This window comes from Mandrillus leucophaeus, unplaced genomic scaffold (genome assembly GCF_000951045.1).
Source record: "Mandrillus leucophaeus isolate KB7577 unplaced genomic scaffold, Mleu.le_1.0 Scaffold186, whole genome shotgun sequence".
Lineage (NCBI taxonomy): Eukaryota > Metazoa > Chordata > Mammalia > Primates > Cercopithecidae > Mandrillus > Mandrillus leucophaeus.
This window is the reverse complement of record NW_012101876.1, coordinates 1,713,822-1,728,745: the sequence shown is the minus strand read 5'-3', so window position 1 is coordinate 1,728,745 and position 14,924 is coordinate 1,713,822. Positions and strand designations below refer to the sequence as shown.

Below are 14,924 nucleotides of genomic sequence, written 5' to 3'. Positions count from 1 at the left end.
TTTTTGATCCAAATGGGAGCCCTCAAAGAGAAACTAAAATGGTAAGTTTTTAATTCACCTAACTATTCAATATCAATTTTCCTTGATTTGTGTAACAATATAGTTTAAACTTTCTTCAGTGAAATTATTAAAATGAAGATGTAGATGACTAGCTTACCTCCTTTGTAATAATGCTTAGAACATGCGTATAGTGACGTATATGCAAAAACATGTGCGATTTTCAGGGTTGTATCAAAAATTAAATAGAGAGAGAAGAAAGTTCATATATTTCATTCCAAGTACATCCATTCACAAGGCTATCTCCCAACAGGTTTAGTCAAGTCATTCTCCATGTTAGTGTAGTTGGTACAAGCATTCAGAGGGCAGGAATCAGGCCCACATAATGTGCTTTTTAATGGCCCTGGCACAGCTTGATGCTTATTAAATCCTAGTTGAAAGACATTTGACAATACAATTGCTGAAAAATTCAATGTTCCCTTGCATGCGAAATCTTGTGCCTTGTACCTTATGATTTCAGCAGTGCCATGTGTGCTGCGATAGTTAAGGGCCTGTCAATGTTTCCATTATAAACTCTGGTTTTCAGAGGTTTCTATCTTGGCCTATAAAAATAGACTCCGGTCTGTAACTTGGCATAAAAAGTACTGGTATCAGCCCAAGAGAACATTTTTTGTTCCAAAGATTAAAATAAAAATCTGTTTAGTAGTTTTAAGTTAACAGAGTGTAAAAAAAAAAAAAAAAAGAAAAGTTGGGGGGTGGGGAGGAGGGAGAATGTTTTTAAAAACACACGCATAAAAAAACCAATCCTCCATCTCTCACTACTACTTCATTTTAAACTTTCAAATGATTAACACAAAAAACAAACCAATGATATTGCATAAATGAAAAACCTAAAAGGAGTTTTAATTAAAAACATTATGGCGATTACCAAAAAAATCATAAATTTTTAACTACATAAATAGTATCTCAATAATCCCCCCATTTAAAGATTGTACAAGTACCCACTGACAGTAAACTAAAGCTATTTCAAAGATGTCTTTTCAGATATGTAAAAATTACCTTTTAATGAATCACTAAATGAAGATTTACTACAGATTAGGAGACAATCTTCAACTCTATTTTCAATGAATGCATCAAGAAGTTTCTCAAACATATTATAACGAATATAAGAAGCACTGAAGTAGTCTTTACAAACTGTTGAAAGATATTAGTCAAAGTTTTGTGGATTTTTTAAGCTTAACACAGATCTGTTTCTTTCAAAAATATAATGGTTACATAAAGCTGCTGCATAGTCACAAAAGCACATCTTTTACAACAACAACTTTCATCTGTTAAAGAGGATGTATATTAGTGTAATCTACAAAGAAGGTGATTTGGAAATAGCCATCAAAATTAGAAGTACACTTTAAAATTATTTCTTATTGTGGTAAAATACACAACATAATATTTACCAACTTAACCATTTAAGTGTACAATTTAATGTTACTAAATACATTCATAATGTTGCTCAACCATTTTTATCACCCATCTCCATAACTTCTCATCATGTAAAACCAAATCTCTTGTTAACAAAAAAACTAAAACTTTGTAAAAATTGTAAAGGGTTTATTCTGAGCCAAAATAAGGGACCATGACCTGGGGAACAGTCTCAAGAGGTTCTGAGAAAGTGTGCCTGCAGCGGCTGGGTTACGGTTTGGTTTTATGCATGTTAGGGAGATAGGAATTACAGGCAAAGACATAAATCAATACATGGAAGGTATACACTGATTTAGCCCAAAAAGACAGAGCATCTTGAAGGGAGGGAGGGGAGCTTTAAGTTACAGAATGGTTTCAGGGATTCTTTAGGTGGCAACTGGTTGAGAGAGTTAAGCTTTGTCTGAAGACTTGAAGTCATAGAAAGAAATGTTTGAGTTAAGACAAGGCAGATTATGGCCAAAGTTTTGTTATACAGATGAGGTCTCAGAGTTAGCAGCCTTCGAAGAAAATATATGATAAATGTCTACAGACCTTGAAGGCATCAGACTGTTAGTTAATCTCTCCTAGATTTGGGAAAGGCCTAGAAATGGAAGTCCTGACTATAGTAATGGAGTTTCCCCTAAAAAAAGATGGCTTTGCAGAGCCATTTCAATCTGATGGCCTTATGGCAGCCTTTTCAAAATATGTCAACGAAATACATTTTTAGATAAAATATTTTTATTTCCCTCAAGGCCCACTATCTGTCATTTGACACTATACCAGAGTCAACTTGGAAAGTAAGCCACATTACACTGGGTTAATAAAAACCTAATGAGATGTTATCATTTGTAGGATGTGGCTTAAGCACCGCCTAGTATGGCCTCGGGTCTTGTTTATAATTTGTATCTTATTGCCATAAAGAGTCTGTGTTGACAGTCTTATGACCTTTACTTTAACCTAAACTCCATAAGGGAGGAGGTACAACAAGGCATGACCAGCCACCCTTTCAATCATGGCTGAGAATTCAGTTCTTCTGGTTCCTCTGAGACCAGTTTTTCTTGGCCAAGAGAGGGTCTGTTCAGTCAGTTGGAGGGCTCAGGATTTTAGTTTTGGTTTATGCTCTGTACGCATTAACTATACTTTCCACTCCTCCTCTCCCGACTCCTGGTAATCACCACTCTACTTTCTGTCTCTATGATCTTGACTACTCTAATTATCACTTATAAGTGGAATAATATAGAATTTGTCTTTTTGTGACTGGCTTATTTCACTGAACATAATGTTATCAAGGTTCACATATGTTGTAGCGTATCTGGTTTCTTTCCTTTATAAGCCTGAATAATATTCCATTATATGTATATGCCACATTTTGTTTATCCATTCAGCTACTGATAAACACTTGGTTTGCTTCTGTAAACCCAAAAGTATCTGAGACAAGTCTCATTCAACTTAGAAGTTTATTTTGCCAAGGCTAAGGACATGCCTGTGACACAGCCTCAGGAGGTCCTGACCATATGTGTCTAAGGTGGTCAGGCTTACAGCTCAGTTATATACATTTTAGGAAGACATAACACATCAATCAATGCATGTAAAATGTACAATAGTTCAGTCAGGAAAGGGAGAACAACTCAGAAACTCAAAGTGGAGGCTTCCAGCTCATAGGTAGTTAGAGTAGGTAGTTAGGCAGATATGGAGAGGGCAGGAGAGCAACCCCCACTCACACCCCCATCCCCTTTTGCCCCCAGGACTGTCAGGTGACCATGAGGTGATGGTCTGGTGGTTGTTAAACTGTCTCTCTAAAATGATAAGTGGTCACAGCCAGCACCAGGAAAAGACGGTCTCCTAAGAGAAAACGCTCGGAGCTGGTGTTATCCACTTCTCAGTAAGATCTCAAACAGGCCCACTAAGAGGCAAAATGGCCTCTTATATGACCTTCCCCTGGGAACGCTCAACAGGTAAGGGAAAAACTCCTCAAGTGAACACGTGCACAACTTCAGCAAACCCCAGAACCATAACAATGTATAAAACCCCAAGTCAAGGGATGAACAGGGCACTGGATCTTGCAAGTCACCAGCTTGGCCCTTCCAAGTATACTGTTTCCTTTCACTCCTGCTCTAAAACTTTTTAACAAATTCTCACTCCTGTTCTAAAACTTGCCTCAGTCTCTCCCTCTGCCTTAAACCAACTACAGCCCCTCAGCAAAATTCTTTCCTCCAAGGAGGCAAGAATCAAGTTGTTACAGACCCATATAGATTGACCACTGCTAACAGATGGATTCAAAGATTTTCCAATTGGCAACTTGTCAAAAGAGTTTACCTAAAGACCAGAAACCCACTCAGGCATGCTGGCTCATGTCTATAATCCCAGCATCTTGGGAGGCTAAGGCAGGCAGATCACTTGAGGCCAGGAGTTCAAGACCAGCCTGGCCAACATGGCAAAATCCTGTCTCTACTGAAAATACAAAAAGCTGGAGTGAGGCCAGATCATGGTGGATCACACTTGTAATCCCAGTACTCAGGAAGGCTGAGGCAGGTGGAACACTTGAGGTAGTAAGTTCAAGACCAGCCTGGCCAACATGGTGAAATCCCATCTCTACTAAAAACACAAAAAATTAGCCAGGCATGGTGGTGCATGCCTGTAATCCCAGTTACTCAGGAGGCTGAGACACGAGAATCGTGTGAACCCCAGAGGCAGAGGCTGCAATAAGCCGAGATCGCACCACTGCAATCCAGCCTGGGTGCTCAAAAAATAAAAAAATAAAAATAAAAAATAAATACCCGAAATTCCATATAAGGGAGTGTCCATATAAGGGGTTGTAGAGACCATGGTTCTTCCTATGCAGATGAAGCCTCCAGGTAGCAGGCTTCAGAAACAATAGGTTGTAAATATTTCTTATGAGACTTAAAATGATGAAAGACGCAGATAATTCTCTCCAGGATGAGAGAAAACACCTAGAAAGGGAAAGGCATTCTCTACAGAATGTAGATTTTGCCTGTAAGAGACAGTTTCACAGGATCATTTTTAATAAGTCAAAGGAATATATTTTGGGGCAAAATACTTCAATTTCTTCCAGGGCCTGCTATCTGTCATGTGATGCTTTACTTTAGTCAGGCTGTAATTTGATGTCTTATTGCTACAAAAAGTCGTTAAGATCTCTGTTTTAATGTTAATGCTGGTCAGTTGTGCCTGAATTCCAAAGACAGAGTATAAGGGGGAATGCCTGATCCCCCCCCTCCCCATCATGTCCTGAACTGTGGAATGCCTTTGGCTGACAGGATGGGTTCATTCAGACAATTAAGAAGGTTAAAGTTTTATTTTTAGTTTATACTTCCATATTTCAGCTATTGTGAATAATGCTCGTATGAACATGGGTGTACAAATTATCCCTTTAAGACCCTGTTTTCAAACATTTTGGGGATACACCCAGAAGTGGCATCACTGCATCATATGGAAATTCTATTTTCAATATTTATAAGGAGCCACCATACTGCTTCCCACTGTGACTGTACCATTTTACCTTCCCACCAACAGTGCACAAGGGTTCCCATTTTTTCCATGTCCTCACCAAAACATATTATTGTTTGATGTTGATAGTAGCCATCCTAATGGGTGTAAGGTGGTATTTCATTATAGTTTTGATTTGGATTTTCCTAATGATCAGTGATGCTGAGCATCTTTTGGTGTACCTATTGCCAACTGTATATTTTCTTTGAAGAAATGTTTTTCCAAGTCACCCATTTTCAAATCAAGCTGTTTGTTTTGTTGTTGTTGAGTTGTAGGAATTCTTCACATATGCTTTATGTAACCCTTTTCAGATACATATTTTGCAAATACTTTCTCCATTCTGTGGTTGTCTTTTCACCCTATTGACAGTGTCTTTTAATTAACAAAGTTTAAAAATTTTCATGTAGTCCTCTATGTTGTTTGTGCCTTTGATGTCATACCCAATAAATAACTGCCGAATAAATCACTGTCATAAAGTTTTTTCCTTATTTTCTTCTAAGACTTTTATAGTTTTGGGTCTTACATTTATGTCTTTGATCCATTTTGAGTTAATTTTTGTATATGGTGTTGGTTACAGGTTCAACTTTTTACATGTGGATATCCTGTTTTCCCAGCAGCATTTCTTGAAAAGACTATCCTTTCTCCATTGAATATTCCTGTACTCTTGCTAAAAATCATTTGACTGGCTGGGCACAGTGGCTCACACCTGTAATCCCAGCACTCTGGAAGGCCGAGGCGGGCAGATCACGAGGTCAAGAGATCGACACCATCTGGCCAATATGGTGAGACTCCGTCTCTACTAAAAATACAAAAATTAGTCAGGCATGATGGTGGGCACCTGTAATCCCAGCTACTGGGGAGGCTAGGGCAGGAGAATCGCTTGAACCTGGGAGGCAGAGGCTGCAGTGAGCCGAGATTGTGCCACTGCACACCAGCCTGGTGAGAGAGCAAGGCTCCATCTTTAAAAAAAAAAAAAAAAAGGAAAAAAGAAAACAAGAAAACAATCATTTGACCACATACATGAGGTTTTATTTCTGGGCTCTCCTATTTCATTGGTCTATATGTCTTCCTTATGCTAGTACAACACTGTTTTGATTACTGTAGCTCTGTAGTAAGTTTTAAAATCACAAAAGGTGAGTCTTCAAGCTTTGTTCTTCTGTTTCAAGACGGTATTGTATTGACTATTTGAGGTCCCTTCTGATTCCATATAAATTTAAGGATATGCTTTTCTATTTCTTCAAAAAAAAAAAAAAGTCACTGGGATTTTGACAGGGGTGCACTGAATCCGTAGATTGCTTTGGGTAGTACTGACATCGTAACAACAGTAAGTCTTCTAATCCATGAACATGCAATGTGTTTCCACTTATTTATGTCTTTAATTTATTTAAAGACATTATTTAATTTATTTCAATAATGTTAAAACATAACCATAATGGTTTTCATTTTATAAGCCTTTCACTTCCTTGGTTAATTCCTAAGTTTTTTTTTTTTTTTTTTTGGATGCTATTGTAAATGAAATTCCTTTCGTAAGGTCCTTTTCAGACTCTTTATTATTAAGTGTATGAAAATGCAATTGCTTTTTGTGTGCTGGCATTGTATTCTGCTACTTTGCTGAATTCATTCACTAGGTTTAACACATTTTGGAGGAAACTTCAGGGTTTTTTACATGTAAGATTACATATCATCTGTGAACAGAGATAATTTTATACTTCCTTTTTAATTTGGATGGCTTTTATTTCTTTTTCTTGTCTAACTGCTATGGTTAGAACATCCATTACTATATTGAACAGAAGTAGCAAAAACTGATATCCTTCCATTGTTCCTGTTCTTAAAGAAAAAGTTTTCAGTCTTTCACCATTGAGTATGTTACTCACTCCAAGTCTTTCACATATAGTAGTCCTTTCACATTCCAGGACCACAGTAAATGACTGAAATCATGGATAAAACCAAACCCTATACACACTATGGTTTTTCCTATATGTACACACCTATTATAAAGTTTAATTTATAAATTAGGCAAGGTCAGAGACTACAAACAAAAATTAACAATAAAATACATCAATTATGGCCAAGGGTAGTAGCTCATGCCAGTAATCCTAGCACTTTGGGAGGCCAAAGTGGCCAGATTGCTTGAGTTCAGGAGTTCAAGAGAAGACTGGGCAACAAGGTGAAACTCCATCTCTATAAGAATTTTTTTTTAATTAGCTGGGCATTGTGGTACACACTTGTAGTCCCAGCTACTTGGGAGGCTCAGGCAGGGAAGGTCGCTTGAGCCTGGGAGGCAGAGGTTGCAGTGAGCTGAGATTGCATTACTGCACTCCAGCCTGGGCAACAGAGCAAGGCTTTGTCTCAAATAACATAAAATAAAATACAAAAATTATAAAACATATTAGAATAAGATATGTGAATGTGGAATCTTTCTCATTCTCTCTCTCAAAAAAAGAAAATTTTTTTTAATGTTTTATAGAGCCAGGGTCTGGCTATGTTGCCCAGGCTGGTCTCAAACTTGTAGCCTCAAGTGATGCTCCCATCTTGGCCTCCAAAAGCACTGGGATTAAAAGTACCACACCCAGCCAAAATATCTTATCATATATAATATTTGCATATTGCAGTTAAACAAGGGTAACTTAAATTGTAGAAAACAAAACCACAAATGAGAAACTACTATATAAATTTTATTAGGTTGAAGTAGTTTCCATCTGTTCTTAGTTTGTTGAGAGTTTTTATTAAGAAACATTGTTGAATTTTGTCAAGTGCTTTTCCTGCATCTATTGAGATGATTGTGTGTTTTTTTCCTTCATTCTGTTATTGTGGTGCATTACTTTGATCAATTTCCCTATCATGAGTCATCCTTGCATTCCAGGAACAAATCCCACTTGGTGATGGTGTATAATCCTATTAACATACAGCTGCATTTGGTTTGTTACTATTTTGTTGAGGGTTTTTATATCAATGTTCATATATATATACATTTAGAACTTGAACTGATATTATTAGGAACTTTTTTCCTGAACATACTTGCACATATGTGAAATTATATATGTGTACTAGAATATTACGCATAGAATTTTTTAACACAGCAAAACACTGAAACCAACCTAACATATCAACTGGGGACTTGTGAAATAAATTATTGTAGATACATATGGCACAGTTACTATATAGCTATAGGAAAGGAAAGGAAAGGAAAGGAAAGGAAAGGAAAAGGAAAGGAAAGGAAAAGGGATGGGACGGGACGGGACGGGACGGGACGGGACGGGGCAAAAGAAAAGAGAGAGGGAGAGAGAAGTACTGATACAGAAAGACGTAGCTGTATTTGCCTCTACACGCATAAAACATTTCTAGAAAGACACAAACAATAGAGATTAATGATTTCCCATGAATTCAATGTAAACATTAAAATTTGGGGTGGCATTCCTAATCAAAGTCTTAGTATCATATATTATAACCAAAACAATATTAGAAAGGAAAAGGCTAAGAGTCCTGGCTCACACCTGTAATCCCAGCACCGTGGGAGGCCAAGGTGGGAGGATTGCTTGAGGCCAGGAGTTCAAGACCAGCCTGGGTAACATGGTGAGACTGTGTCTCTACAAAAAAAAAATAAAATAAAAATTAGCCAGGTGTGATGGTGTGCACCTGTAATCCCAGCTACTTGGGAAGTAAAGGTGGGAGGACTGATTGAGCCCAGGAGGTTGAGGCTGCAGTGAGCCATGCTTGCACCACTGCTTTCCAGCCTGGGTGACAAAGCAAGACCCCATCTCAAAAAACAAAACGAAACAAAAAAAGCAAAGAAAAAAAATATAACTCTATATTTCTATAATTATTTAAAGCAATAAAATTAGGTATTATGCCTATATTCAGTCCTGTGGTTATCAAATGTTGGTACACAACAGAATCACCTGGAGTTCTTACAGTAACAGATTCCTGAAGTCTACCCTCAGAATTTCTGATTCAATAGAGCTTAAGTGGGGCCTGAAAAGTTGCTTTTTTTTTAAAGACAGAGTCTTGCTCTGTCTCCAGACTGGAGTACAGTGGCGTGATCTCAGCTCACTGCAACCTCTGCCTCCAGGGTTCAAGCAATTCTCCTGCCTCAGCCTCCTGAGTAGCTGGAACTTCAGGCACGCACCACCACACCCAGCTAATTTTTGTATTTTTTTAATAGAGACAGGGTTTCGTCATGTTGGCCAAGGTGGTCTCAATCTCCTGACCTCATGATCCGCCTGCCTCAGCCTCCCAAAGTGTTGGGATTACAGACGTGAGCCACCGCGCCCAGCCCAGAAAATTTGCTTTTCTTAAAACTCCCCAGGTAATGCTGAAGCACTGAACTGGGGGCCACACTTCGAGAACTATTCTAGACAAATGACTATCTATTCAAAATTGTACATGAAAACCCACCTATCACAGTATTATAAGTATAATTTGATTATTAATAATATTTAGATAAGAATGCATGTTTACTTAAAACTTAAGAACTCAGCCAGGCGCAGTGGCTCACTCCTGTAATCCCAGCACTTTGGGAGGCCAAAGTGGGCAGATCACGAGGTCAAGGGTTTGAGACCAGCCTGACCAACATGGTGAAATCCCATCTCTACTATATACAAAATTTGGCCCCAATATACAAAAATTGGCCAGGTGTGGTGGCGCATGCCTGTTATCCCAGCTACTCAGGAGACTGAGACAGGAGAATCTCTTGAACCTGGGAGGTGGAGGTTGCAGTGAGCAGAGATCGCGCCACTGCACTACAGCCTGGGCGACACAGTGAGTCTCCGTCTGGGGAGAGGAAAAAAAAAAAAACACCTTAACAACTCTGCATGATGGGTGTGGAAGATAATTTAGATTATTCCAAACATGGTGAAATAAAGAAGGAGTAAAGATAAGGAACATAATATCCTTTTCTTTTCAAATGTAGCCTCCTATCTCCTATTTCTGCCACTAGATGGAAACCAGTACAACAGATAGCTACCAAACTGCTAATATGTTTAGATACAGTAAATTAAACTGAGGTGAAAACTACATCACGTGGCATTAATTACAAAGGGACAAATCACTGTGGGTCCCTATACTGACATTAACTGCAGAATGAGCATATTTATTTTATAATTAATTGTATATGTCATTAGCTCTTGGCCTATAAATAACATCAACTTCAATCAGAGCTGTTATGGATCAATTTTTTGAAATAATAAATAAATATAAAGCTGTAACTATGCTTTTCTACTTTTTAAAAAAGGCATTATTATGACACCGAAAAAATCATACATTGAAACCCCAACCCCCAGTAACCTCAGAGTGTGACTTTATTTGGAGATAGGGCCTTTCCAGCAAAAACCAAATTAAATTGTCATTAAGGTGGAACATAATCCAATACAACTTATTCCCTTATAAAATGGGGAGATTTGGACATATACAAAGGGATGACAATGTGAAGACACAGGGAGAAGACTGCCACTTACAAATCAAACAAAGAGACCTGGAATAGATTCTCCTTCACAGACCTCAAAAGCAATCAACATTTGCTGACACCTGATCTCAGACTTACAGCTTCCAAAACTGTGAGAGGGTAAGTTCTGCTGTTTAAGCCACTAAGTTCGTGGTACTGTGTTATGACAGCAAACCAATACAGAACCTTTCTTATTTACTTTTCTTTTTCCATTTCAAAGGTGGAATGATGACTATAAGCAACATACCGCATCAAGTCCTGAGACAACAAAAATGAGTAACATTGGTCTTCAAGTTGCTTACAGTCCAATGACTTACTATATAAGAAAACATGAATATTCATTAGCCTCTAATAAGATTTTGGTGTTTTTTTCAATGTTCATTGACACATAATTCAATGGGTCACCAACAAAAATAAGAGACACAAACACTGAATCCTACTTTATTCCTATTGCCACTATTCCAACTACAGCACTCATTATTTGCTTCCTACTCCTTAGCACAAACCTTCTAACTGGTTTCTTTATCTCCCCAAACCATCATGCACCTTGCTGACAGCACCCTTCTTGTCACTCTTCCCTTTATGCAATTTACCTGATTGAAATATTTCAATAAATACCTTAAAGGAACTAGCTTTTTCCCAACTCAAAGTATAGATGTATATAACCTCAAACAAATTACTTCAACACTGATGCAGTTTGTAAATAGCAAACTGAAATGTCTTTAAAAGAATTAGCAATTACTTATAATCAACAAAAAGAAGAGTAACAATATCATAAATTATTAAATATACATGAGCATAACCATACCCTCTTATATAATTCCTAAGTCCAGCACAGAAAGAATTATCTCAAATTTTAAAGCAGTGAGGGTACAGATTGATAGTTATTCTTGATCTGTAGCTGCCTCATAAAAAAAACCCATAGCTATCATGGAAACCCTATCATAGAAATCCTATCTAAGATTTCAAAATTTATACGTAAACTACTTACTGGGTGCTTACGTTTTGCACAACTTAATTTTATATTGTGCACTGGACTTATAGACATGGCCTCAATTACAAATGAAAAATTTTAACTTTGAATTTCTTACCATTTTATTATCAAGTCTCTCGATTACTGAATTAACACTGTTACATATACAGTTTTCCATTTATCTTTATAAAAAGTAATAGCCAGGCATGCTGGCTCAGGCCTGTAATCCCAGCACTTTGGGAGGCTGAGGTGGGTGGACAGCCTGAGCTCAGGAGTTTGAAACCAGCCTGGGCAACGTGGTGAGACCCCGTCTCTACTAAAATACAAAAAAAAAATATTAGGCGGGCATGGTGGCGTGCTCCTGTACTCCCAGCTACTCGGGAGACTGAGACTCACGAGTCTCCCAAGGGGAATCGTTTGAACCTGGGAGGCGGAGGTTGCAGTGAGCCACAATGGCACCACTGCACTCCAGTCTGGGTGACACAGCAAAGCTCCATCTCAAAAAAAAAGAAAGAAAAAGAAATCCAACCAGTCTGCTGATACTCCTCTATTACATTCCAAGTAAATAAATTTCACATCTTCAAATATTACTAATGTGCAAAATAATATTTCTTGGTCACTTTATACATAACATTCTAGTGTCACAATTTTGGTTAGGTCTCAGAGAGAACATCTATTAGTCCTACAATTAAATGATTCAGCAACCAGCCACACTATCTTTGCCTTTTAACAGTTCCAATCAGTAGCAGATCTAGGTGTAATCAACAGCAGCAGGGGGCTTTAGGAAGCAAAACAAAACAAAAACAGTAGGAATCTTTACTAGAATACAGTAATTGATACAAGGGAACACTGTAGGCTATTTTAATACAAGTTAACCTAAGATATTAGAATCTGACTTTATAATGAGAAGTGAAATATGCAGGACAACTTCATAATATCTAAAAACAACAAATATCAAATATTTAATAAGGTTAAAATGAAAAGGGACTGTTTCAAAATGAATCTTCTCAGTCTCAGAAGGGTGATTACTTCTGTCTTGGTTATTTAGCACCCATTTAGAAGACAAATTAAAGCCCTCCTTACCTCCTACTGTTACTATACCTAACCAATTTCATCATCATATACTTATAAAAATTAAAGCGTCTCAGAGAATAACTAGCAATGCTTTTACTTCTGTTAAGAAACATTTAAAATTTCACCAGCAACATCAGGACAGTCTTAAAATGTAATTTAGCAGAATGTTCCCATTTCTTTCTTTTTCCTATTTTTGATTTCCTCGCCTAGAGTGTACAGATGATAGTGAAGTGCTATATGTGGAGCCACTTAATAGCATGCAGGTAGCACAGTGATTTATTTAGATGAAAAATCAAAAGCCAATGGTAGTATGATGTGATGACTACAAATTCTAACTACACAAAAATTCACAAATGGAAATGTTACCATAGTAACATTCTGATCACACTGCACATGAGGATAGTTGATTTCATGATATAATTCTATGTTTATTGCAGTATGTGCAATGAGACATCTATGAAACCTCAATTCTACTTCCTCACTCATCTCAGAATAAGATATAAGGAATTTGGCTGACAAGTTTACAATCTTGTCTGATTTTTCTTTTACTTCTTTTAAATTTTATAAAACAATGATAAAACTGTAAGTTGGCTAAGATCTAAAACATACAGTACTCTGTATAAGCCATATTCTAATCAAGGTTGTTGAAATTTCATATAGCAGGCCGGGCATGGTGGCTCACACCTGTAATCCCAACACTTTGGGAGGCCGAAGTGGGTGGATCATGAGATCAGGAGATCGAGACCATCCAAGGCTAACATGGTGAAACCCCGTCTCTACTAAAAATGCAAAAAATTAGCCAGGCGTGGTGGCACATGCCTGTAGTCCCAGCTACTCAGGAGGCTGAGGCAGGAGAACCGCTTGAACCCAGGAGGCGGAGGTTGCAGTGAGCCGAGATCATGCCACTGCACTCCAGCATGAGCAACAAAGCGAGACTCAGTCTCAAAAAAACAAAAAAAATTTCACATAGCAGTAGAAAACAAGCATACCTGATGGCAATCACTTCTCTCTGAAAATACTCCCAAAGTTATTCAGCAACTATCCCACAGTGTTTTTATCTCCAGAAAGTTTTGTATTATAAAAGGAAAAATACAGAGCAGGGGGGAAAAAACTCTTGTGCATCTTCTACCCAAAAGGAACAGTAAGACAAATGTTAATAAATATACTATCATTATCATTTTGTCTTCAAATAAATATAAAATCATTATCATTTTGTCTTCAAGAAATGCTTTTCATAATAATGTTTCTAATCTTTGTAGCTACTATTGAGGGGAGAAAATGCACTAAACATAAACATGGCAGGGAAAAGAGTAGAGAATGTTGTTATTAATTTATTTCTCCGTGTAACAAGAGTTGCTTTATGATTAAAGCTCTAAACAAGAAAATTATTATTATTACAATAAATAATAATAAAGCCATTCATTCATCTGGGCTAATAGAAAAAAGAATTATATGTGTTACTTAAGCTACAAAACATACAATCAAAATACTTATTTTGAAGCTCATTGAAGTATAAATCCTAAGGTAAGGTACCTCTAAGGAGGTAGCACTCTCCAAATACCTTTAAATTACCTAACAAAAATTATTTTATAAAGTAATAATTTTTTAAACCTTGGTTATTAATTTTAAACTACTTCCAACAATCTTTATTAAATTATCAAGTGGTGGTCAGGCAGTGTAGCTCATGCCTGTAATCCCAGCACTCTGGGAGGCGGAGGCAGGTGGATCACCTGAGGTCAGGAGTTAGAGACCAGCCTGGCCAACATGGTGAAGACCTGTCTCTACTAAATACAAAAAAATATAGCCGAGCATCGTGGCACATGCCTGTAATCCCAGTTACTTGGGAGGATGAGGCAGCAGAATCGCTTGAACCTGGGAGGTGGAGGTCGCAGTGAGCCAAGATTGCGCCATTGCACTGCAGCCTGGGCAACGGAGTGACACTCCATCTCAAAAAAATAAAATAAAATAAAATAAATTATCAATTGGCAATTTCTTTTCTGCATCTGATTTGTACTATGGTGGGAGGAGAATTGGTATTTCTTCTATTCCGTGATGTACACTACCACCCAATCATAAAACATTTAAAAGTAAAGATATCTAAAAACTAGTCCTTGTTCATTTTAATGATTTTCTCTAAAACATATGAATAAAAATAGAGACATTAACAATTAAGAAAACAAGCCTTTAATATGATTTTATTAAAAGTTGCAAAAGTCATACTATAAATATTCAACAAATATGTAACAAGTTGTATCTTCAGTCACCTATTCGATATAGTGTTTTAATAATGAAAGGGCCAGGTGCAGTGGCTCACACCCGTAATCCCAGCACTTTGGGAGGCCGAGGCCGTTGGATCACTTGAGGTCAGAAGTTCAAAACCAGCCTGGCCAATATGGTGAAACCCCACCTCTAGTAAAAATACAAAAATTAGCTGGGTGTGGTAGTGCACGCCTGTAGTCCCAGCTACTCATGAGGCTAAGC

The 14,924-nt window shown here is 37.5% G+C and overlaps 1 protein-coding gene across 3 annotated transcripts in view; it reads right to left on the bottom strand.

Annotated features, from left to right (window-relative positions):
* TBC1D5 (TBC1 domain family, member 5) overlaps positions 1–14,924 on the bottom strand; it is a 500,189-nt gene that overhangs the window by 383,987 nt on the left and 101,278 nt on the right. Inside the window, exon 1 of one of the 3 annotated variants that reach the window (XM_011977921.1) lies at positions 8,593–8,717. The exons of the other annotated variants lie outside the window; for them this stretch is intronic. The gene's annotated coding sequence lies outside the window, so the exon portion shown is untranslated. Of the gene's footprint in view, positions 1–8,592; positions 8,718–14,924 lie in introns of those variants that run through there. 3 annotated transcript variants of the gene reach the window in all.